Source organism: Nerophis ophidion, linkage group LG15 (assembly GCF_033978795.1).
Source record: "Nerophis ophidion isolate RoL-2023_Sa linkage group LG15, RoL_Noph_v1.0, whole genome shotgun sequence".
NCBI classification, from domain to species: domain Eukaryota; kingdom Metazoa; phylum Chordata; class Actinopteri; order Syngnathiformes; family Syngnathidae; genus Nerophis; species Nerophis ophidion.
Window position 1 is genome coordinate 8,584,161 of NC_084625.1, and position 11,450 is coordinate 8,595,610.

At 38.6% G+C, this 11,450-nt stretch overlaps 1 protein-coding gene across 2 annotated transcripts in view; it reads right to left on the reverse strand.

Moving 5' to 3' along the window:
* Nucleotides 1-11,447, reverse strand: part of fars2 (phenylalanyl-tRNA synthetase 2, mitochondrial) — a 41,731-nt gene extending 30,284 nt beyond the window's left edge. Inside the window, exons 1-2 of one of the 2 annotated variants that reach the window (XM_061921443.1) lie at nucleotides 11,283-11,447; nucleotides 5,073-5,214 (exon numbers count right to left, since the gene is read on the reverse strand). The gene's annotated coding sequence lies outside the window, so the exon portion shown is untranslated. Of the gene's footprint in view, nucleotides 1-5,051; nucleotides 5,215-11,282 lie in introns of both variants that reach the window. The other variant, XM_061921444.1, reaches the window with a different exon arrangement.
* Nucleotides 11,448-11,450: the final 3 nt, after the last annotated feature.

The following is an 11,450-nucleotide window of genomic DNA, read 5'->3' on the forward strand; positions in this document are numbered from 1 at the left end:
TACATAAAAATACAATACAATGATTTGCAAATCCTTTTCAACTTATATTCAATGAAATAGACTGCGAAGACAAGATACTTAACGGTCGATCTTGTAAACTTTATTTTTTGCAAATGTTAGCTAATTTGGAATTTGATGCCTGCAACACAATTTAAAAAATCTGGCACAAATGGCAAAAAAGATGAAGAATGCTCATCAAACACTTATTTGGAACATCCCACAGGTGTGCAGGCTAACTGGGAACAGGTGGGTGCCATGATTGGGTATAAAAACAGCTTACATGAAATGCTCAGTCATTCACAAACAAGGATGGAGCGAGGGTCACCACTTTGTGAACAAATGCGTGAGCAAATTGTCCAACAGTTTAAGAACAACATTTCTCAACCAGCTATTGCAAGGAATTTAGGGATTTCACCATCTACGGTCCGTAATATCTTCAAAAGGTTCAGAGAATCTGGAGAAATCATTACACGTAAGGGTGTAGGGCGAAAAAGCAACATTGAATGCCCGCGACCTTCAATCCCTCAGGCTCCGTCAGGTGATTGCATCAAAAAGCAACATCAATGTGTAAAGGACATCACCACATGGACTCGCGAACACTTCAGAAAACCACTGTTAGTAACTACATTTTGTCACTACATCGGTAAGTTCAACTTAAAACTCTAGTATGCAAAGTGAAAGCCATTTATCAACAACACCCAGAAACGCCGCTGGGCCTGAGCTCATAGAAGATAAACTGATGCAAAGTGGAAAAGTGTCCACATTTCAAATTGTTTTTGGAAACTGTGGACGTCGTGTCCTCTGGACCAAATAGGAAAAGAACCATTCAGACTGTTATAGGTGCAAAGTTTAAAAGCCAGCATCTGTGATGGTATGCGGGTGAATTAGTGCCAAAGCCATGGGTAACTTAAACATCTGTGAAGGGACAATTAATGCTGAAAGGTAAATACAGGTTTTGGGGCAACATATGTTGCTATCCAAGCAATGTCTTTTCCATGGACACCCCTACTTAATTTCAGCAAGACAATGCCAAGCCACTATCTGCACGTGTTACAACAGCGTGGCTTCGTAGTAAAAGAGTGCAGGTACTAGATTGGCCTGCCTGTCTTACCTACCCAGTGGCCTAGGGCAGTGGTTCTCAAATGGGGGTACGCGTACCCCTGGGGGTACTTGAAGGTATGCCAAGGGGTACGTGAGATTTTTCAAAAATATTCTAAAAATAGCAACAATTCAAAAATCCTTTATAAATATATTTATTGAATAATACTTCAACAAAATATGAATGTAAGTTCAAAAACTGTGAAAAGAAATACAACAATGCAATATTCAGTGTTGACAGCTAGATTTTTTGTGGACATGTTCCATAAATATATATGTTAAAGATTTCTTTTTTTTTGTAAATAAATGTTTAGAATTAAGTTCATGAATCCAGATGGATCTCTATTACAATCCCCAAAGAGGGCACTTTAAGTTGATGATTACTTCTATGTGTAGAAATCTTTATAATTTAATAAATTGTTAATTTTTCAACAAGTTTTTAGTTATTTATTTTATTTTATTTTTTCAAATAGTTCAAGAAAGATCACTACAAATGAGCAATATTTTGCACTGTTATACAATTTCAAAAATCAGAAACTGATGACATAGTGCTGTATTTTACTTCTTTATCTCTTTTTTTCAACCAAAAATGTTTTGCTCTGATTAGGGGGTACTTGAATTAAAAAAAATTTCACAGGGGGTACATCGCTGAAAAAAGGTTGAGAACCACTGGCCTAGGGGTTAGAGTGTCCGCCCTGAGATGGGTAGGTCGTGAGTTCAAACCCCGGCTGAGTCGTACCAAAGACTATAAAAATGGGACCCAATACCTCCCTGCTTGGCACTTAGGATTATGGGTTGGAATTGGGGGTTAAATCACCAAATGATTCCCAAGCGTGGCCACCGCTGCTGCTTGCTGCTCCCCTGTGGGAATGGGTCAAATGCAGAGGATAATTTCACCGCACCTAGTGTGTGTGCAACAATCATTGGCACTTTAACTTTTTGTAACTGTTGTCCAGAGCTGTCTCCCATTGAAAATGTGTGGCACCTTATGAAGCCTAAAATATGACAACGGAAACCCCAGACTGTTAAACAACTTACACTATACATCGAGCAAAAATGGGAAATAATTCCACCTGAAAAGCCTAAAATATTGTTCTCCTCTGTTACTGAGTGTTGTTAAAAGGAAAGGCCATGTAACACAGTGGTAAAAATGCCCATGTGATAACTTTTTTGCAATGTGTTGCTGCCATTAAATTCTAAGTTAATAATTATTTGCAAAAAAAAAAAAAGTTTCTCAGTTGGAACATTAAATATCTTGTCTTTGCAGTCTATTCAATTGAATATAAGTTGGAAAGGATTTGCAAATCATCGTATTCTGTTTTTATTACCATTTACACAACGTGCCAACGTCACTGGTTTTGGGTTTTGTAAATAGACTCATTTGTTACATGCAAGTGGATGTGCTTTCTTAGAAATTGTCGGCTTTGTTGCGGTTTCGAGCTTCACTGTGGGCTACTAGTGTGTTCAGGATGTTCTGTAGTTGTTCTTCAGAGTCTGCCACTAGCACAGTGTCATCTGCACATCTGAGGTTGTTAACATAAATTCCTCAAATTTTACACCATCTTGATGATTGATGTTGCATAACATTATTTCACTGCAGGTGTTAAACAAATCAGGAGATAGTACACAACTTTATCGAACAGCCCTTTGAATGACTTTGAATTGACTATTCAGACTGCTGCTTCTTGTTCCCAGTTCAAATTTGATCATTTTATTATTTAATAATCCTCAGGTCTTTCCCATCAATATCCAGCTCATTCAAGATTTTGAAAAGGTTTTTATGTTTCACTTTATCAAATGCTTTGGAATGGTCTAAAAAAACACAGGTATAAGTCTGCTTGCACTTCTATTTAACTTTCATTTCCATACGGAGTGTGAATCTAGCATTTCTGCTGCCCTGTTCCGGGAGAAATCCGAATTGCGTGGCCGAAAGCTCTGTATCTTATTCCATCGAAGAATAATTTTGGTGGTATGACACATAAGGCTTATCAATTTACAAACCCCGTTTCCATATGAGTTGGGAAATTGTGTTAGATGTAAATATAAACGGAATACAATGATTTGCAAATCCTTTTCAACCCATATTCAATTTAATGCACTACAAAGACAAGATATTTGATGTTCAAACTCGAAAAATTGATTTTTTTTTGCAAATAATAATTAACTTTGAATTTCATGGCTGCAACACGTGCCAAAGTAGTTAGGAAAGGGCATGTTCACCACTGTGTTACATCACCTTTTCTTTTAAAAACACTCAAATGTTTGGAAACTGAGGAAACTAATTGTTGAATCTTTGAAAGTGGAATTATTTCCATATGAGTTGGGAAATTGTGTTAGATGTAAATATAAACAGAATACAATGATTTGCAAATCCTTTTCAACCCATATTCAATTAAATGCACTACAAAGACAAGATATTTGTTGTTCAAACTCATAAACTTTGTTTTTTTTTTGCAAATAATAATTAATTTAGAATTTCATGGCTGCAACACATGCCAAAGTAGTTGGGAAAGGGCATGTTCACCACTGTGTTACATTACATTTTCTTTTAACAACACTCAATAAACGTTTGGGAACTGAGGAAACTAATTGTTGAGTCTTTGAAAGTGGAATTCTTTCCCAAAAATACGCTTCATAATGCGCCACACATTTTCGATGGGAGACAGGTCTGGACTGCAGGCGGGCCAGGAAAGTACCGGCACTCTTTTTTTACAAAGCCACGCTGTTGTACTGTAACACGTGGCTTGGCATTGTCTTGCTGAAATAAACAGGGGCGTCCATGATAAGGTTGCTTGAATGACAACATATGTGGCTCCAAAACCTGTGTGGACCATTTAACATTAAAGTACACCCCCATACTATCACAGATGCTGGCTTTCAAACTTTGCGCCTATAACAATCCGGATGGTTATTTTCCTCTTTGTTCCGGAGGACACCACGTCCACGGTTTCCAAATATAATTTGAAATGTGGACTCGTCAGACCACAGAACACTTTTCCACTTTGCATCCGTCCATCATAGATGAGCTCGGGCCCAGCGAAGCCGGCGGTGTTTCTGGGTGTTGTTAATAAATGGGTTTTGCTTTGCATAGTAGAGTTTTAACTTGCACTTACAGATGTAGCGACCAACTGTAGTTACTGACAGTGGTTTTATGAAGTGTTCCTGAGCCCATGTGGTGATATCCTTTACACACTGATGTCAGTTTTTGATGTAGTACTACCTTAAGGATCAACGGTCCGTAATATCATCGCTTACGTGCAGTGATTTCTCCAGATTCTCTGAACCTTTTGATGATTTTACGGACCGTAGATGGTAACATCCCTAAATTCCTTGCAATAGCTCGTTGAGAAATGTTGTTCTAAAACTGTTCGACAATTTGCTTACAAATTGGTGACCCTCAACCCATCCTTGTTTGTGAATTACTTAGCATTTCATGGAAGCTGCTTTTATACCCAATCATGGCACCCACCTGTTCCCATTTAGCCTGCACACCTGTGGGATGTTCCAAATAAGTGTTTGATGAGCATTCCTCAACTTTATCAGTATTTATTCCCACCTTTCCTTAACTTCTTTGTCACGTGTTGCTGGCATCAAATTCTAGTTATTTATTATTTGCAAACAAATTTTTTAAAATCAATTTTAACATCAGATATGTTGTCTTTGTAGCATATTCAACTGAATATGGGTTGAAAATGATTTGCGAATCATTGTATTTCGTTCATATTTACATCTAACACAATTTCCCAACTCATATGGAAACGGGGTTTGTAGACAAGTTTGAGGTTTATGTGCATTTCTACAACTTGTGGACACTATTGTTGTTGTTATCCGCAATGCAAAAGCACAAACATTGTTTAGTCTCCGGCCGATGTTAAGTCCCTAAGCGAAGACCCGGAACATGAAAGTAGAATTGATGGCCATAATAAATGGAACCCACGCCTTTGCCTTTGTACCTCATTGAAGGGATTACCCACTTGAAGGTGTCACTGAGAGTCCACTGGTGCGAGTGACAAGCTGCAGTGGAGGTGCATAACACTTGACTGGTTCTGGCTCAATCAGTCAGGATCACAGGTTGGAGCATTCCACGGATCCTTGTGCAGTGAGCAGAACTTTGATCTACCAAGCAGAAAGCCAACATGCAATTAGCTAAAGTAAGTGTAGTGCTTCTCATTGCAGACATTAAAACTTTTGAATTGTCCAGTAGTATTGCCAAAACTTTTGATAGAAAAACACTATTTTTACACCAAGAAACAACAGAGAAGTGGTTAAACCCAGTGATGTCATTACTAGGCTGTCAAACCATAGGAAGTCAATAATAATTTGATGTTACTTGCACCTTATATAACATGCATCCAGAGACTGTTTACCACCTGTTTTGGACTTGTGAAAGCACTCGATCACTATGGCAAGGCATCTGTCGCTTCATCCTGAACAATATTCATGACAAATGTGTGCTTTGTTTTAAAGATGTGCTATTTGGATTTACACTGTATGAAAAAAAATTGAAAATGTATTTTACCTTTGCGACCTCATTATACTATTGGCTAAGTTTTATATTCTTAAATGTAAGTTTCTCAATACCCGACCTGTTTTTGTGTCTTTAAAAAAGATATAAAACTCTACGTCAAAACACTCTCTACCTCTAACAACCAAAAAGCAGTGAAAACGATGGTACTGTGTTCCAAATTTAAATTATTTACTGAACTTGTGTGAGCCCATGGCTTTACACATTATGTATGTATATAAATACATATACACACACACACATATATATATATATATGTGTATATATATATATATATATATATATATATCTCCATTCATCCATCCATTTCTTCCGCTTAGTGGCTCCAACATAATAGTGAGAGCCCAGTCCATAGTGGATCTAACATAATAGTGAGAGTCCAGTCCATAGTGGATCTAACATAATAGTGAGAGTCCAGTCCATAGTGGATCTAACATAATAGTGTGAGGGTCCAGTCCATAGTGGATCTAACATAATAGTGAGAGTCAAGTCCATAGTGGCTCCAACATAATAGTGTGAGGGTCCAGTCCATAGTGGAGTTAACATAATAGTGAGAGTCCAGTCCATAGTGGATCTAACATAATAGTGTGAGGGTCCAGTCCATAGTGGATCTAACATAATAGTGAGAGTCCAGTCCATAATGGATCTAACATAATAGTGAGAGTCCAGTCCATAGTGGATCTAACATAATAGTGAGAGTCCAGTCCATAGTGGATCTAACATAATAGTGAGAGTCCAGTCCATAGTGGATCTAACATAATAGTGTGAGGGTCCAGTCCATAGTGGATCTAACATAATAGTGAGAGTCCAGTCCATAGTGGATCTAACATAATAGTGTGAGGGTCCAGTCCATAGTGGATCTAACATAATAGTGAGAGTCCAGTCCATAGTAGATCTAACGTAATAGTGAGAGTCCAGTCCATAGTGGATCTAACACAATAGTGTGAGGGTCCAGTCCATAGTGAATCTAACATAATAGTGAGAGTCCAGTCCATAGTGGATCTAACATGATAGTGAGAGTCCAGTCCATAGTGGATCTAACATAATAATGAGAGTCCAGTCCATAGTGTATCTAATATAATGGTGAGAGTCCAGTCCATAGTGGATCTAATATAATAGTGAGAGTCCAGTCCATAGTGGATTTAACATAATAGTGAGAGTCCAGTCCATAGTGGATTTAACATAATAGTGAGAGGGTCCAGTCCATAGTGTATCTAATATAATAGTGAGAGTCCAGTCCATAGTGGATTTAACATAATAGTGAGAGGGTCCAGTCCATAGTGTATCTAATATAATAGTGAGAGTCCAGTCCATAGTAGATCTAACGTAATAGTGAGAGTCCAGTCCATAGTGGATCTAACATAATAGTGTGAGGGTCCTGTCCATAGTGGATCTAACATAATAGTGAGAGTCCAGTCCATAGTGGATCTAACATGATAGTGAGAGTCCAGTCCATAGTGGATCTAACATAATAGTGAGAGTCCAGTCCATAGTGGATCCAACATAATAGTGTGAGGGTCCAGTCCATAGTGGATCTAACATAATAGTGAGAGTCCAGTCCATAGTGGATCCAACATAATAGTGAGAGTCCAGTCCATAGTGGATCTAACATAATAGTGAGAGTCCAGTCCATAGTGGATCTAACATAATAGTGAGAGTCCAGTCCATAGTGGATCTAACATAATAGTGAGAGTCCAGTCCATAGTGGATCCAACATAATAGTGAGAGTCCAGTCCATAGTGTATCTAATATAATGGTGAGAGTCCAGTCCTTAGTGGATTTAACATAATAATGAGAGTCCAGTCCATAGTGGATCTAATATAATAGTGAGAGTCCAGTCCATAGTGGATCTAACATAATAGTGTGAGGGTCTAGTCCATAGTGGATCTAACATAATAGTGAGAGTCCAGTCCATAGTGGATCTAACATAATAGTGAGAGTCCAGTCCATAGTGGATCTAACATAATAGTGAGAGTCCAGTCCATAGTGGATCTAACATAATAGTGAGAGTCCAGTCCATAGTGGATCCAACATAATAGTGAGAGTCCAGTCCATAGTGTATCTAATATAATGGTGAGAGTCCAGTCCTTAGTGGATTTAACATAATAATGAGAGTCCAGTCCATAGTGGATCTAATATAATAGTGAGAGTCCAGTCCATAGTGGATCTAACATAATAGTGTGAGGGTCTAGTCCATAGTGGATCTAACATAATAGTGAGAGTCCAGTCCATAGTGGATCTAACATAATAGTGTGAGGGTCCAGTCCTTTGTGGATCTAACATAATAGTGAGAGTCCAGTCCATAGTGGATCCAACATAATAATGAGAGTCCAGTCCATAGTGGATCTAACATAGTAGTGAGAGTCCAGTCCATAATGGATCCAACATAATAGTGAGAGTCCAGTCCATAGTGGATCTAACATAATAGTGAGAGTCCAGTCCATAGTGGATCTAACATAATAGTGTGAGGGTCCAGTCCATAGTGGATCTAACATAATAGTGAGAGTCCAGTCCATAGTGGATCTAACATAATAGTGTGAGGGTCCAGTCCATAGTGGATCTAACATAATAGTGAGAGTCCAGTCCATAGTGGATCTAACATAATAGTGTGAAGGTCCAGTCCATAGTAGATCTAACATAATAGTGACAGTCCAGTCCATAGTGGATCTAACATAATAGTGTGAGAGTCCAGTCCATAGTGGATCTAATATAATAGTGAGAGTCCAGTCCATAGTGGATTTAACATAATAGTGAGAGTCCAGTCCATAGTGTATCTAATATAATAGTGAGAGTCCAGTCCATAGTGGATCTAACATAATAGTGTGAGTCCAGTCCATAGTGGATCTAACATAATAGTGAGAGTCCAGTCCATAGTGGATCTAACATAATAGTGAGAGTCCAGTCCATAGTGGATCTAACATAATAGTGAGAGTCCAGTCCATAGTGAATCCAACATAATAGTGAAAGTCCAGTCCATTGGGGCGCCAGCAGGAGACCTTCCTGAGCGAATCAAATCAATTCATAGTAACCGGAAAGTCCTGGGTTCAATCCCGGGCTCGGGATCTTTCTGTGTGAAGTTTGCATGTTCTCCCCATGAATGCGTGGGTTCCCTGCGGGTACTCCGGCTTTCTCCCACCTCCAAAGACATGCACCTGGGGATAGGTTGATTGGCAACACTAAATTGGCCCCAGTGTGTGAATGTGAGTGTGAATGTTGTCTGTCTATCTGTGTTGGCCCTGTGATGAGGTGGGGACTTGTCCAGGGTGTACATCACCTTCTGCCCGATTGTAGCTGAGATAGGCACCAGCGCCCCCCACTACCCCAAAAAAGGGAATAAGCGGTAGAAAATGGATGGATAATTGTTGAAGCTTTGAAAGTGGAATTCTTTCTCATTCTTGTTTTATGTAGAGCTTTATTCGTTAAACAGTCCTGGGTCTCCGCTGTCGTATTTTACTCTTCATAATGCGCCACACATTTTTGATGTTTCCTATTTGGTCCGGAGGACATGACGTCCACAGTTTGCAAAAACAATTTGAAATGTGGATTCGTCAGACCACAGAACACTTTTCCATTTAGCATTAGTCCATCATAGATGAGCTCGGGCCCAGCGAAGCCGGCGGTGTTTCTGGGTGTTGTTGATTAATGGGTTTTGCTTTGCATAGCAGAGTTTTAACTTGCATTTACAGATGTAGCAAAACAACTGTAGTTACGAACAGTGGTTTTATGAAGTGTTCCTGAGCCCATCTGGTGATATACTTTACACACTGATGCCGGATTTTGATGCAGTACCGCCTGAGGGTTCAAAGGTCCGTAATATCACCGCTTACCTGCAGTGATTTCTCCAGATTCTCTAAACCTTTCGATGTTTTTACGGACTATAGATGGTAAAATCCCTAAATTCCTTGCAATAACTCGTCGAGAAATGTTGTTCTAAAACTGTTCGACAATTTGCTTACAAATTGGTGACCCTCACCCCATCCTTGTTTGTGAATTACTTAGCATTTCATGGAAGCTGCTTTTATACCCAATCATGGCACCCACCTGTTCCCAATTAGCCGGCACACCTGTGGGATGTTCCAAATAAGTGTTTGATGAGTATTTCTCAACATTATCAGTATCTATTGCCACCTTTCCCAACTTCTTTGTCACGTGTTGCTGACATCAAATTCTAAAGTTAATGATTATTTGCAAAAAAAAAAATGTTTATCAGTTTGAACGTTAAATATGTTGTTTTTGTAGCATATTCCAGTGTTTTTCAACCTTTTTTGAGCCAAGGCACATTTTTTGCGTTGAAAAAATCCAGAGGCACACCACCAGTAGAAATCATTAAGAAACTAAACTCAGTTGACAGTAAAAAGTCGTTTTCGCAATTGTTGGGTGATTTTAAACCATAACCAAGCATGCATCAATGTAGCTCTTGTCTCAAAGTAGGTGGACTGTCACCACCTGTCACATCACACTCTGACTTATTTTGAGTTGTTTGCTGTTTTCCTGTGTGTAGTGTTTTACTTCTTGTCTTGCGCTCCTATTTTGGTGGCTTTTCATCTTTTTGGGGTATTTTCCTGTAGCAGTTTCATGTCTTCCTTTAGCAATATTTCTTGCATCTACTTTATTTTAGCAATTAAGAATATTTTATTTTTTTTATCGTTCTTTGTGGGCACATTGTTCATTGTCATGTCATGTTCGGATATACATTGTGGACGCCATCTTTGCTCCACAGTAAGTCTTTGCTGTCGTCCAGCATTCTGTTTTTGTTTACTTAGTAGCCAGTTCATTCTTAGTTTCGTTCTTCATAGCCTTCCCTAAGCTTCAATGCCTTTTTTTAGGGGCACTCGCCTTTCGCTTATTTTTGGTTTAAGCATAAGACACCATTTTACCTGCACGCTGCCTTCCGCTGTTTCCGACCTCTACAAAGCAATTATCTACCTGCTGCCACCTACTGATCCACGGTTACTCTCTTGAGCTCTAGACAGCACCGACCACTCAACAACAACACATCATTTGCAGACTATAATTACTCGCTTGCAAAAAATATTTTTAACCCAAATAGGTGAAACTAGATAATCTCCCTCGGCACACTAATGTGCCGCGGCACAGTGGTTGAAAAACACTGGCATATTCAACTCAATATGGGTTGAAAATGATTTGCAAATCATAGTATTCCGTTTATATTTGCATCCAACACAATTTCCCAACTCATAAGGAAACGGGGTTTGTATATATATATATTGTATTCTATTTTAGTTACTTTATTGAGTTTACAAACCTCTGGCGATGATTTGTACTGTTTTTCCTACTTATTTTTAATATTATTATTTCTCGATTGTTTGTAAATGTTGCAGTTTATAAATACAGTTTATAAAATTCAATAATAATACTAATAAATAAATAAAAAGTCAATAATAATCCTATTTTAGGGTAGACTGTTTGCCTCTATTCAGAATATTTGTATTGTCATTTGCTGTCCTTCACACAGTTTCTCGCAAGAGGTTTTACCTCCTAACTTACCAATAACAAAAGACAAATAAAACGTTGAGTTGATCAAAATGCCCGCAGTGCAACATGTTGATATAACGCGCATGTTTTTACAGGATAAAAATACTTTATTGCTGCTAAAACGGCTTTTGTTTACAGAACTAAATCAGCATGGATAGCTTACCTTCAGCCACTGTTCGTCATTGGCTGTGTTTTAGTGGCCTAAAATGCGCCTGTCCAATGAGTCGTACAAAGTACAATTTATCATAACCTGCTACGGCTGTAGCCATATAAAACAGATCACGGTAAGAGGGAAACATAAATTTACGTGGCACAAAAAGCGCACGGACGG